Source organism: Schistocerca piceifrons, chromosome 1, assembly GCF_021461385.2.
Source record: "Schistocerca piceifrons isolate TAMUIC-IGC-003096 chromosome 1, iqSchPice1.1, whole genome shotgun sequence".
Classification (NCBI taxonomy): domain Eukaryota; kingdom Metazoa; phylum Arthropoda; class Insecta; order Orthoptera; family Acrididae; genus Schistocerca; species Schistocerca piceifrons.
Window position 1 is genome coordinate 677,432,334 of NC_060138.1, and position 13,088 is coordinate 677,445,421.

General features: G+C 44.9%; 1 protein-coding gene across 1 annotated transcript in view; it reads left to right on the forward strand.

The window, feature by feature from the left end:
* LOC124709133 overlaps window positions 1-13,088 on the forward strand; it is a 490,737-nt gene that overhangs the window by 247,979 nt on the left and 229,670 nt on the right. The window lies entirely within an intron of this gene.

Below are 13,088 nucleotides of genomic sequence, written 5' to 3' on the forward strand. Positions count from 1 at the left end.
GTTGGTTGGGAGGAGGGAACCAAACAGCGACGTCATTGGTCCATCGGATTACGGAAGGATGGGGAAGGAAGTCGGTCGTGCCCTTTCAAAGGTACCATCCCGGCATTTGCCTGAAGCTATTTAGGGAAATCACGGAAAACTACATCAGGATGGCCGAACGCGGGTTTGAACCGTCGTCCTGCCGAATGCAAGTCCAGTGTGTTAACTACTACGCCACCCCGGTCGATAAACGCCATTAGCATTGCCGACATTGTGGCAGGACAGTGGTGCAATGACTCACTGATGGAGGCATACGACGGAATTCGACTTTATAAGCTTCTTCCCGATGATGACACACAGACCGACGAACCTGAACACACGCAGTTACAAGAACAGCTGGAAACACAATACACGACGGACACATTCTCCGCTCTTACGCATAAGAGGAAATCGCTTGAGCCATTAAGTGGCTGAAGAGAAAGAAGGTTCCTGGCTCTGACGGAATTAGTTCAGTAATCCTACAAGTCACATCGCAAATCAGCCTGTACCTGACGAAACTTCAAAACGACGCCTCCCTTCCCCAGCTGGGACAGGTACTTGCAACTGGATGGTCGTCAATGCAGTCATTATTTAAGAAATACATGGACATAGTTCCTTGAGAACCCATTCTCGTCTACCGATTTGCCTGCTACGTTCACTGGCTAAGTTCCGAACCAACTCCTCTGTGGATGGCTTCAGGTGCACAGGGTGCTCATAGGCCTCGGTCTACATCTTTCGGATTTGCACCCTGAAAATTGATAGAGGACGCGGTTTTTCAGGTTATTAGTGCGGAAAATAAATACACAACAGCATTACTAATAGATACCGCAGCTATATAGTGCCCCGCCATGGTTGAACGCCTTCGAGACCTGCAGCTCCCTGCGGCCCTGAACAATAGTCTTCTTCACTATTGTAGAAATAGACGCAGAGTGGTGTAAAGCGGTCAAAAATATAACTAAAGCTGCCCGCAGAGATCGATTTACGGACCCGTTTTCTAGAAAATCACGGGCTGATCCCTTCCTAATATACCGGGTGATCAAAAAGTCAGTATAAATTTGAAAACTTAATAAACCACGGCATAGTGTAGATAGAGAGGTAAAAATTGACACACATGCTTGGAATGAGATGGGGTTTTATTAAAACAAAAAAAACCATATTGCTAGACGCGTGAAAGATCTCTTGCGGCCGCGTCGTTTGGTGATGATCGTGTGCTCAGCCGCCACTTTTGTCAAGCTTGGCCTCCCAGGTCTCCAGACCTCAGTCCGTGCGATTATTGGCTTTGGGGTTACCTGAAGTCGCAAGTGTATCGTGATCGACCAACATTTCTAGGGATGCTGAAAGACAATATCCGACGCCAATGCCTCACCATAACTCTGGACATGCTTTACAGTACTGTTCACAACATTATTCCTCGACTACAGCTATTGTTGAGGAATGATGGTTGACATATTGAGCATTTCCTGTAAAGAACATCATTTTTGCTATTCCGATCAGATGAATCGCCATCTGTCGGACATCTTTTGAACGTTTGTATTTTTTTGGTTCTAATAAAACCCCATGTCATTTCAAGCATGTGTGTCAATTTGTACCTCTCTATCTACATTATTCCGTGATTTACTCAGTTTTCAAATTTATACTGACTTTTTGATGACCCGGTACTTACTTTTCCACAATGGAGTTACAAAATGGTTATTGTCAGCTGAAGGTAGCACCAGAAGACTGGCCAGATAAAGTACTGCAAGGTACACTGGACACTAGAATGCGAAACCATTTGAAAACCAGAAGGAATTGTTAACAACTAGTAAAAAAAAAAAATGGTTCAAATGGCTCTGAGCACTATGGGACTTAACATCTTAGGTCATCAGTCCCCTAGGACTTAGAACTACTTAAACCTAACTAACCTAAGGACATCACACACATCCATGCCCGAGGCAGGATTCGAACCTGCGACCGTAGCAGTCGCGCGGTTCCGGACTGAGCGCCTAGAACCGCGAGACCACCGCGGCCAGCAACAACTTGTCCAATATTGGTCTTTTTGAACTACAAAAAAGGAATTATGTTATTGTGATGCTAGTAATCCTGCATCAGCCTATGTTTTAAGTCAAGAGAGAGCAGGGAAAAAACACTGGATTGCCTACCTGCTGCAGTTAACCAAAGCAGGTAGGAATTATTCTACCACAGAGAAGGAAGTGCTGAGCCTTATAAATAGTTTGACAAATTTCCGTTGCTATTTGGATGGGAAAAAATTCAAAGTAATAACAGATCGGGCTCATGCACACCATGAGCAACTGATGTCATACAAGTAAGAACTTGCTATGGCATTGTTGACTGAGAGTCCCGGGCTGGGGAGTTCCACCGCCTGGTGCAGCTTTTTTGTTTGACGCCACTTCCGCGACCTGGGCGTCAACGATGATGAAAACACAAACACACAAGAGAGAGAGAGAGAGAGAGGGAGAGGGAGAGGGAGAGAGAGAGAGAGAGAGAGAGAGAGAGAGTTCCTGGCAGAGAAAATCCCCGATCCGGCCGGGAATCAAGCCAGGGGTCACTTGATCGAGAGTCAGGAACGCTAACCACGAGACCAGGTGCTGCTGATTGCTAGAAATAGATTCTCCACTGCGGGAAATAAAACCCTCTAGGGTCGATGGGCCGCCTCCTTCGATGAGCCAGCTCGATTTCTCTGGGGATATTGACAATAAGCGCAAGCTAGGGTCATTAACTGTACTCAGTGTTGCCACAGATTGGCAACCGGCGCAAGTGGTGAGTTGTTTCAAGCAAAAGTGAAAAAGTTAAGACTTGCGCTATTATCTTGTAATTGACTGGTATTAATGAAGGAAATGTCGTAGGGATATGGTAATAATGATTAAATTTCTGTAGCCACCATCGGAAAGTACGAGCAATTCTCGCCATTGTGTCATATTCGCAATATAAAGTTTCGCGCTGTGGCAGGAGACTACGTGCTGTTAAGCGGGTCCATGCGGGTTGCCTCGAATGACCCACCCCGAATTTTGCCTAATCTTAGGCCTCAGTAGGCCACTGTGAACAAAATTTAAGTAATTGTTTTCGTTATATTATATTACATTGTGGTTTGTGTTTTGACAATCAGTCAAATGTGTTTCTTCTTTTTATCTTCGATGGCAACATTTTTTTTCTTTTAGTCTCCTTACTTTAGAATAAATTTTGTTCTCTTTCAGAAGGCAAAAAAATATTTCTAAAAATAAAAAATTTGAAATGTATTCATATCTATTTAGATATGTGTAATATTTAACAGGTATTACTCGGTAGCCCGTTCACGGAAACTGCCTGGCCCAATGAAGCAAATCAGTCCCTTTGATGGAGCCAATAACAAATTTTTTAAATATTTCATTAACTGTGAATATTTATGAGTTCTGTGTCTACTATAGTGAAATACAAAAGATAATGTCCAAGTTACACTGAAAATAAAATGTTTGTTACAACATCCCATGATTTTATTACACATTTTATTCAGGTGGCCCATCGATAGCAAGCTTATCCTACATTACATTGAACGAGGACATGCAAGAGAAGACTACAGTTAAATTGGGAGGAAGTAACTTAGAAGGGAACATGGTTACAAAATACGTGGACATATTCCTGAACCAGAAATTAAACTTTAACTAATATATCAGAACAGCTACAGAAAGGGCATGCAAGATACTGCATAAACTTGCCAAGATCAACACAGTTAACGACAGATTACCCATGACTATAAAAGAACATATCACCGCGCTTTGATCGACTCGACATTGTGTTTTGTTGGCAGCGTGTGGACAAATCGACTGTGTTCCGTGATTAACATCATGGTGGAGTGGTGAGGACAGAGGAGTCCCCTCCTGCGGCTCTCTGAGACTTTCGCCATCACGTTGTGTGGTGCTGGTGACATACCAGATAGGCATAACTATTAAACATCGCGCGGCAACATACTGGCAGAAAACGGGCAGACACGACAGTGGGAGACATCTTAGGGGAGGAAACGCAAACCTTGAGGAAGCTCAAAACCTTAGGTGAACTTATAGTAAAGTGAGTGGGACAACTGCGAAAAGGCCGGTACGGTATGTACATGTAATGATCAGGAAACTGCTGAAGATGAAACAGATCAATCTCAGTCAGAGCACGATTCATTTCCTAACCGGCCATGGGCTATACTCCATGCATTTACAGCACGTAAACATAAAGCGCTAATTGTTCCTGTAGAAAGAGACAAAAAGACATGCATATATACTGTGACCATTGATCGCGGGAAAGACTACTACCGCACTCACACGACAATAATACACAGTCACTTAAGCACCAGAACTTGTGGACAGATCTCAACGACTGTGCAGACGGAGTATCAAGAGCGTTACATACACAGTGACGAGACTACAGGCAGCAGAGAGCACAAGCGACGAAAAACTCCGCAGACAACACTAGCAAGACAAACAACCGCAGTAATGGAGCAGATCAAATGACAGCAGCAGTCGGAGACGGACGAACATACACCACGCTCATAAATTAAGGATAATCCTGACACATGGTGAAACAACGCTCTGGTGGGCGGTTTGCGGGTTTAAATCACCTCGGGGTATGACCATGCGGTGCATTCGACCTGCGGTCGTCGCACGGTGGCGTTGGCAGCAGTCCACATACGCAGAGGTGTGCCGGTGCATGTCAGAGTACGGTGCAGCGAGTAAGTGTGCAGACGGTTTCAGACGTGCTAATGGTGACTGTGTGTTGAAAATGGCTCAAAGAACACATATTGATGACTTTATGACGGGTAGAATACTAGGGCGACTGGAGGCTGGTCAAACACAGCAGGTCGTAGCACGGGCCGCCCGTGTGCCACAAAGTATGATCTCACGATTATGGCAACGATTCCAGCAGACAGCAAACATGTCGAGGCGCTACAGTACGGGACGTCCACAGTCTACAACACCACAAGAAGACCCATATCTCACCATCAGTGCCCGCAGACGGCCACAGAGTACTGCAGGTAGCCTTGCTCGGGACCTTACCGCAGCCACTAGAACAGTTGTCTCCAGACGCACAGTCTACAGACGACTGAACAGACATGGTTTGTTCGCCCGGAGACCTGCAAGATGCATTCCACTGAGCCCTGGTCACAGGAGAGCCTGTAAAGCCTGGTGTCAAGAACACAGTACATGGTCATTGGAACAGTGGTCTCAGGTTATGTACACGGACGAGTCCACGTATAGTCTGAACAATGATTCTCGCCGGGTTTTCATCTGGCGTGAACCAGGAACCAGATACTACCCCCTTAATGTCCTTGAAAGAGACCTGAATGGAGGTAGTGGTTTGATGGTGTAGGTTGGGATTATGATTGGTGCACGTACACTCCTGCATGTCTTTGACAGAAGAACTGTAACAGGTCAGGTGTATCGGGACGTCATTTTTCACCAGTATGTCCGACTTTTAAGGGGTGCAGTGGGTCTCACCTTCCTCCTGATGGGTGATAACGCACCGCCCCACCGAGTTGCCATCATGGAGGAGTAACTTGAAACAGAAGATATCAGGCGAATGGAGTGGCCTGCCTGTTCTCCGGACCTAAACCCCATCGAGCACATCTGGAATGCTCTCGGTCGATGTATCGCTTCACGTCTTCAAACCCCTGTCACACTTCAGGATCTCCGACAGGCACTGGTGCAAGAATGGGACAAAAATGGGAGGCTATAACCCCGCAGCTGCTCGACTACCTGATCCAGAGTATGCCGACCCGTTGTGCGGCCTGTGTAGGTGTGCATGGTGATCATATCCCATGTGGCACGACATTCTGCAATTATCCTTAATTTATGAACATGAGTGTAGAACAAGTGCTAAATGTATGGCCACTGGGGTGCCGCGGAAAAGTGTTCATTAGACAGTAATACTGATGGCCAGACAAATTTATAAAGAGAGAACAATACACGTTGCCATGTAGAGTTGATGAAAAATACAGCCTAACCTAGATGTAGGATCACGCTATCTGAGGACGAGAGAATGAAAGTATTGCTGAGGTTGTCGCCCTCGGATGGCGGATAATGGTAGACGAGGCAGTGGCTTCCCTGGGACGAAAAATATGGCTCTGAGCACTATGGGACTTAACATCTGAGGTCATCAGTCCCCTAGAACTTAGAACTACTTAAACCTAACTAACCTAAGGACATCACACACATCCATGCCCGAGGCAGTATTCGAACCTGCGACCGTAGCGGTCGCGAGGTTCCAGGCTAGAACCGCTCGGCCACACTGGCCGGCCTGGGACGAAAGGCTCAGTGTCTCTCTGAGGTACCCACTCCCACTGCTGGACAGCATCGGCGGTGTCTTCTACAAATCAAAACTTTTCGCTATCTTTCTATATTCATGTCTTCTTCATACATAAAATGTTAATTTTAAGCACTTCCATTTCAAATTAGTTTCCAGATTCGAAGTACTTTAAGCTGCAACTTTGGTAAAATACTAAAAAAATCGAATAAGATTCATATTGTTAATTGGTGCATCCCAGTTCTGTATCAGAGTCGAGAAGTATATGTGCAACGCTAGTTAAAAACAAATCTTCGCTCATACAAGACGGGCGAGTGCAATGTTCAGTTTGTTCACTGAATTCATAATACAACTGATCATTGAGTTTACGCACTGTCCACCAATAATAACGCCGTGATAATGAGAACAACCAGTTTAACGGTGCACCTGGCTATTATATTTGTTACTTGTGGGTCGCCTATCCATGGAAAAGGCGTAGGAGAATGCAAAAGATCTTTGAATGTAAGACTGAGATTCACAGTTCTTTATTCAAGTTTATTCGCAGTTGCGAATATGGGCAACCATCGGTTGTATAATGGAACGACGACAGCGAAAATTTGTGCCGGACCGGAACTCGAACCCGGATTTCCCGCTTATCGCGAGCTGTCGCCTTACCATGTGGTTATCCAAGCACGGCTCACTAACAGACTCAAACTTCCATATGTCGTAAACCATGTGTCTACAACCTGTACTCGTACATCCATAATGCATATTGCAGTACAGGGGAGATATTTCATTTCTAAGTCGGTTGCCCAGTGTTAGCGGATAAATACGATATTGCAGCGCCTATGTTATTCCGATGCAAGGTTTCTTCGGACATGCTTGCGTGGCCGGGAGACAAGTAACACTCGCGACGAGCGGCGATCGAACGACCACGAAACGCAGAGCTTTCTCTACGACTCACTTCGTGAAAAAAAAAAATCCTCTATGTGGTGGGGACGACTCATTGCTGTTGCCAGTGTAATGGATACGAATATGGCTTATTTCATGAGTAAACGGGGAAACACTGCAGAAACTCCCCACTCTTGGCGTACAAACCTCTCCTTAACAAATAAGACGTTGGCACTGTGAGGAAGCAGCGTCCCATCGATTGGTCAGCTTCTTCGCGCCGAGCACGGTGGCGGAACGACTCAATCCGATTGGGTACACCAAATTTTGAAGCGAAAGCAACGGAGTTTCCCACGATGGTCGGCCGGCCTCTCGGTGTATCGCCCTTTGATCTCGAACAGAATAGGCAAAAATGTCGTGCTCGGTTATTCTCTGGGGATATCTGGTGGCAGGACGCCTTCCGCTCAGCGCTATGAAGGTGCCGGCTGTGTCTACGAAAGCACGAAGCAGGCCGCAACGTTAATTCCACCATAGCGATTAGACTCGTTAGTAACCGAGCGGTTCTAGGCGCTTTAGTCCGGAACCGCGCTGTTGCTACGGTCGCAGATTCGAATCCTGCCTCGGGCATGGATGTCTGTGATGTCCTTAGGTTAATTAGGTTTAAGTAGTTCTAAGTTTAGGGGACTGATGACCTGAGCTGTTGAGTCCCATAGTGCTTAAAGCCATTTGAGCCATTTTTGAGACTCGCTATGCTTCCACGAAAACTCCCCAGCTCCCAGGGGACCTTGCCCCCCCCCCCTTCTCCGCCCGATTGAGATTTACTGACGCCCTTCTGCCGACAAAGAGGATCCAGAGATGACACCGAGGGAACACCTTCCTAGTGAGAAAAAAGACAAGGCTTACCTCGTAGCAAATACCCCCAGTACACACTAAATAAAATTAACCACGAAATCGTGACAAAATTTTATCAAAATCACGTAGCAACATGTGACAGTAATGTCACGTACATTTCAATATTGTGACAACACGACAAGTCCAGTCAGTAGGTGGCAGGTCAGTTGTAAGTAGCAGCAGATAAAATAAAATAAAAATTAAGTGCAACCGAACTTATTTTCAAATTAGATGATTTATCACTGTTGAGAATGACATAATGTGTTCTATTTGATAAGAAGTTTTCAGCTAGGTCATTATTCCAGCATTCCACAAGCTCCTACTTCGTTCACTAGGCGATCGTGCGGGGCTGGATCGATAGTTTCTCGGAATTGGAGGCATACGGCGTCAACCCAGTCGCCGCTATCTATAATCTTAACATTCTATAGACCAAGAAAGCCAGTTCAGTTTCACATGTTCACTGCCCACGGAGAAACCAGACGATGTCATCACCGATGGCCCATCGAAACACACAAGCTGCATCATGGGAAGAACGCAACAACACACTTACAGCACTGCAGAACTTGTAAATAGCCAAGTGAAGATTAAATTAAATTAATTTAATTAAAATAAATTTAGATTTTGCGTTGTGACCAAGGTGTTCGTTCCCTTTTCTGATCCATTGACATGCGTCGTTAGTAATAATTTAACAAGCAGCTCTTCTCACGTATAGATATTTTCAATACCAAAGAACTCCGAGGAAGGAGTAGTTTGCAGCCCATACACCGTCTTCAGGATGTTTTCGCGAGCAGTGCCGCAGCTGGTCTTGCAATCTCTAGACGATTATCGGGCTGAGAGAGGATTTTCAAGAAGAATGGCAGTTGCTTTCTGTGGTAGTCAACATACCACACGTCACTACGCGTGCTATACTGCTGTTTATGGCACTAACTCTCGGTTTTGGCGTTTCTCATGCTGTTCCAAAACGAGATGCACGTCATGCACCACAAATATATTCTAACGTCAAAGATAGAAAATGGTTCAAATGGCTCTGAGCACTATGGAACTTAACTTCCGAGGTCATCAGTCCCCTAGAACTTAGAACTACTTAAACCTAACTAGACTAAGGACATCACACAAATCCATGCCCGAGGCAGGATTCGAACCGGCGACCGTAGCGGTCGCGCGGTTCCAGACTGTTGCGCCTAGAACCGCTCGGCCACTTCGGCCGGCGTCAAAGCTAGACAGCTTCTGTGGTTGCATTAAGTGAAGATCACGGATTTGAATCGCTTATTTGTGTGCCTCTTCGCACTAGTTACTCACATTAACAGGATGTATGTGAAATGTACGTATAACGATTTGAATGAGCGATTTACGCGTCTTGAGCACATCATAAGAACTGGCCGAATAAAAGACATGCATCTGAAAATAAATTCATTGTTTGTAATTGTGATTTATTATTACCGAGTCAGATCTGCTTCTTGTCTAAGTTTTGAAATTATGGTTGTGACTTTTCTTTGACTAAAGGAAACACTCGTGCCTGCCTCCAACTTATAAATTATTTCCTGTTACTGAAATCCATACGGTACCTAGCTTCCTTAATATGGTACTTGTTCTTTCAGAAATTTTTTTGCCAACTCCTATATTACAAACTGTCTCAGATCGTTCACCGCATGAGGTGACAAATTTTTAGTATACAATCAATATTTTTTAACATATTCAGTGTTTTACTTGATGAACGATGTAATTCCACGTTTTCATAAACTGCTTGCAGCCTGTTGTGACGTTCCGCTATGGTCTCGGGCAGTGAAGGTTAAATCAACGAATTCCAACACAAGACGTGCTGTAATAGCTTTGTTTCTCTTTCTTTCCAACACGAGCTCCTGTTTTCGTAACAGATTAGTGTCGATATTAACCTCTACATACATACTTGGCACGCTATTGCTTACTACGTGGCGGCTAAGGATTTGTGCCGTTTTGAATTTGAACAGTTCTGGGGTATCCGACCGGGTAGCGTCGTAATTTCTCCACAATATTTCGGCAGACGTACACTCTGCCATCTTCAGGTGGTTCCTGACGAATGCTGTGCTGTTCCTCTCGGCGCCCTATATATACTAGCCGTTACCGCCTCCACCGTTCCTCTCCTGGTGTCTTCGGTGCGGCCAGCGCGGCGGCTACTGGAGGTGGTGGGGGAAGCGGCGCCTGGGTCTGAACTGGGGTCTGCAGTCTCACTGCTGCCGCCGTCGGGGCCGGTCCTCGATCTCTGGGACCGCATCTTTCTCTCCAGGCTGAGTGCAGGGTTCCAAGCCTGACTAAGTTGAAGGCCGCTGTCTTTATTAATTAGATTGTCCTGTAGGAGGATTTCGATGGCCTCTTTAGTAACGCAGTCCCAGAAGTAGGAGGATTGACAGAGTATTTTTGTTTTTTCATAGTCCATAGTATGACCAGTCTTTATACAAAGGTCAGCCACAGCTGATTTAGTGGCCTCGTAATTCGGTATGGCGATTGTGTTCGCGGCCGTAATTATTCCCTCCCTTGCCTGTTTCACTCCAAAATATAACGTGGTAAAAAGATATATATTTCTCTTGTATGCCAAATACATCTTATCTCATAGTCCTGCCCCAACATATACGATGGAAACAGTGGTAATGTTTTGCAGTCTGTCCCAGATATTGTTTCTTTGATCTCATCAAAAAGATTTGTGCGGACATTAAGTCGTCTTCCATCTCCGCAAGCGTTTTATACTTGCTGAACAACCCGAACACAGAAATACAATTTCCCGTGATTCCTTTAAATGTATCTTTTAGCAAATTATAGCACTACATTGGCTTAGGTCTTGTGACATGACGTGCCTCGAAACTCACAAGGGGAGGCCACGAGGTTGGGATCACGGATTTACTTCAAACTTTGTACGTCTTTTAAGTTGCACTACTCTGCCAATTCCGAGAAAATCGCAAGAGAAGTTTTACGCGTCTATTATGTACCTGATGTATGTGTGCGAAGGTATCGCTATTAAAAAATCGGTGTGGTCACTTGGTTATCGTTCGCTCGTAGCAAGAGGGTGGGAACGAGGCAACGGTTCGAATCGCATTAGCATTTATTTTTTAATCTCTATTTTTGTCATCGTTGTTCACATTATTTAATTATATGACATTTAAGAGGTAATATAATGAAAATAAAGACCACATGCATTTTCATGAAGCTGTAGTGAATTTCATGTTATTTGGATGTTTACTATTTTTAATTAATTAAATTTTCAAGAACGAGGGATAGGCTTGGAAAATCGAAGTGAAACCTCGATGTATAATGATACGAATGACGTAATTCACAATGTGCCAGACCACCTCAGTAATGTACAGTTACATGTCGGATGTACTCTCGCTATCACACATTGCAGGATGGTATTTTTCATACAGACATGGAAAACATAAATTGAATTGGCACCTACCACATTGAATGAATGCAGTTCTCCCGCATTTACAGGGAATGTTCAGAGTTTCTAAGGGAAAACACACCTCGTTGACATTTTGAAAAATTTCTCTTTCTTCCGATAGCTTGGACGCAAACCATGTGATAAAACAACTATAGATTAAAAATTAAGTTTGAGCGGCATCGAACCGTTGCCACTCACATGTTCATCTTACGTGGTTCGAACGCTAACGCTAACCAACTCATTTAGGTCGTTATTGTTCCTCGCATTTGTTCGGAGCGGACGTCCTATGCCACCTGTTTAAGTTGATCCGTTAACTCAATTGTGTTATTAAAGAGGGCAGCTAACCTTCTGACCGAACACGCTTTTTTTATCTCATTTTTGTTCTATATTGCTCGTTGAATTTGTTCTTAGCGGACGTTCGATGACACTCGTTCAGGTTGTTCGTAGATCCGTTTTCTCAGTTTTTTTTATTACAGAGGGTAGCTAAACCCTCTGACTGAACACGCTGAGCTACCGTGCCGGCTCCACTGGCCCACCCTGAACTCAAACGTCTGGCACTGCGCACAGATACATAAGCCACATAATAGACGCGTAGAACTTCTCTTGGCGATTTTCTCGGAATTGCCAGGGTAGTGCACACCTTACTACTTGCACATTACGTTGTTTTAACGGCCTACCAGAAGTGTATAAAGTTTGACGTGAATCTGCATTACCAACGTCGTGGCCCGTGGCCTGCCCTTGTCAATCTTGTCTCCCCGCGTCCCCCCCCCCCCCCCACCCCACCCCTCGCTTTCCTGAATAAATTTTTGCAGGCGGCCATGTTCCCTTCGCTCTTTTAGTCCACCCTGCTGAACATTCCACATTTCATATGCCAGAGCAATACTTGAGAATAAGTCGCACGCAAGTTTTTCTCCTTTGCGACTGCGCGACACTTTCTCTTTGCTTCTACTTCCGAGCCTGCGTTTTAAGGCGATCTGTTTTTCATTATAGAAAGCCGTAGTTCTGAAAATCCCTGCAGTTACTTAGCGAAAATAATTTCCAGTGTTCGTGACATTTTGCCAGTTGTTATCGCCTGTTCTCGGAATTTATTTTACATGTGAATATGAAAGCGCCATTGTTTTATATAAACCCTGAAAGTAACCTGCTGCTCATAGATCTTTTCCGCGCTGCCCATTTCAAGGATTGTCCTGATAATGTAGCGTAACTGGTGACGACAACTGCTGCTGCAGTACTGCCTAGTTGCGAATCTGATCTGACGTCTGAACAGAACGAGAATAAACACAACCATGGATCCGTCTTTCATTACAGTAAGGCTTTATGCGCAATGGTTTAAGTTGTCTTAGCTGATAGTTCTTTCTTTTTCTTGTGGACAACGACGGAATGTGTCTAAAGTAAACCCCAGTAAGATAATGCCCGTTATCGGAAACTCCCCTCTGAAGCTCTGCTTGTTTTCGTCGCGTAGACTGTCTGCTATTCGCTGAACATTTTTCGTGCGCCCTCAACAGGGCCTCGAAGTAGTAAATGTTTACGGTGCTTACTGTCGGATAATTGCTTATCTACGCGTCTGCTCCTGGTAGAGAACCTCTAAGAGAATAACCTCGATGATGGATGCTTGGACCACTACAGCGTGGCGTATGTGCGCGGG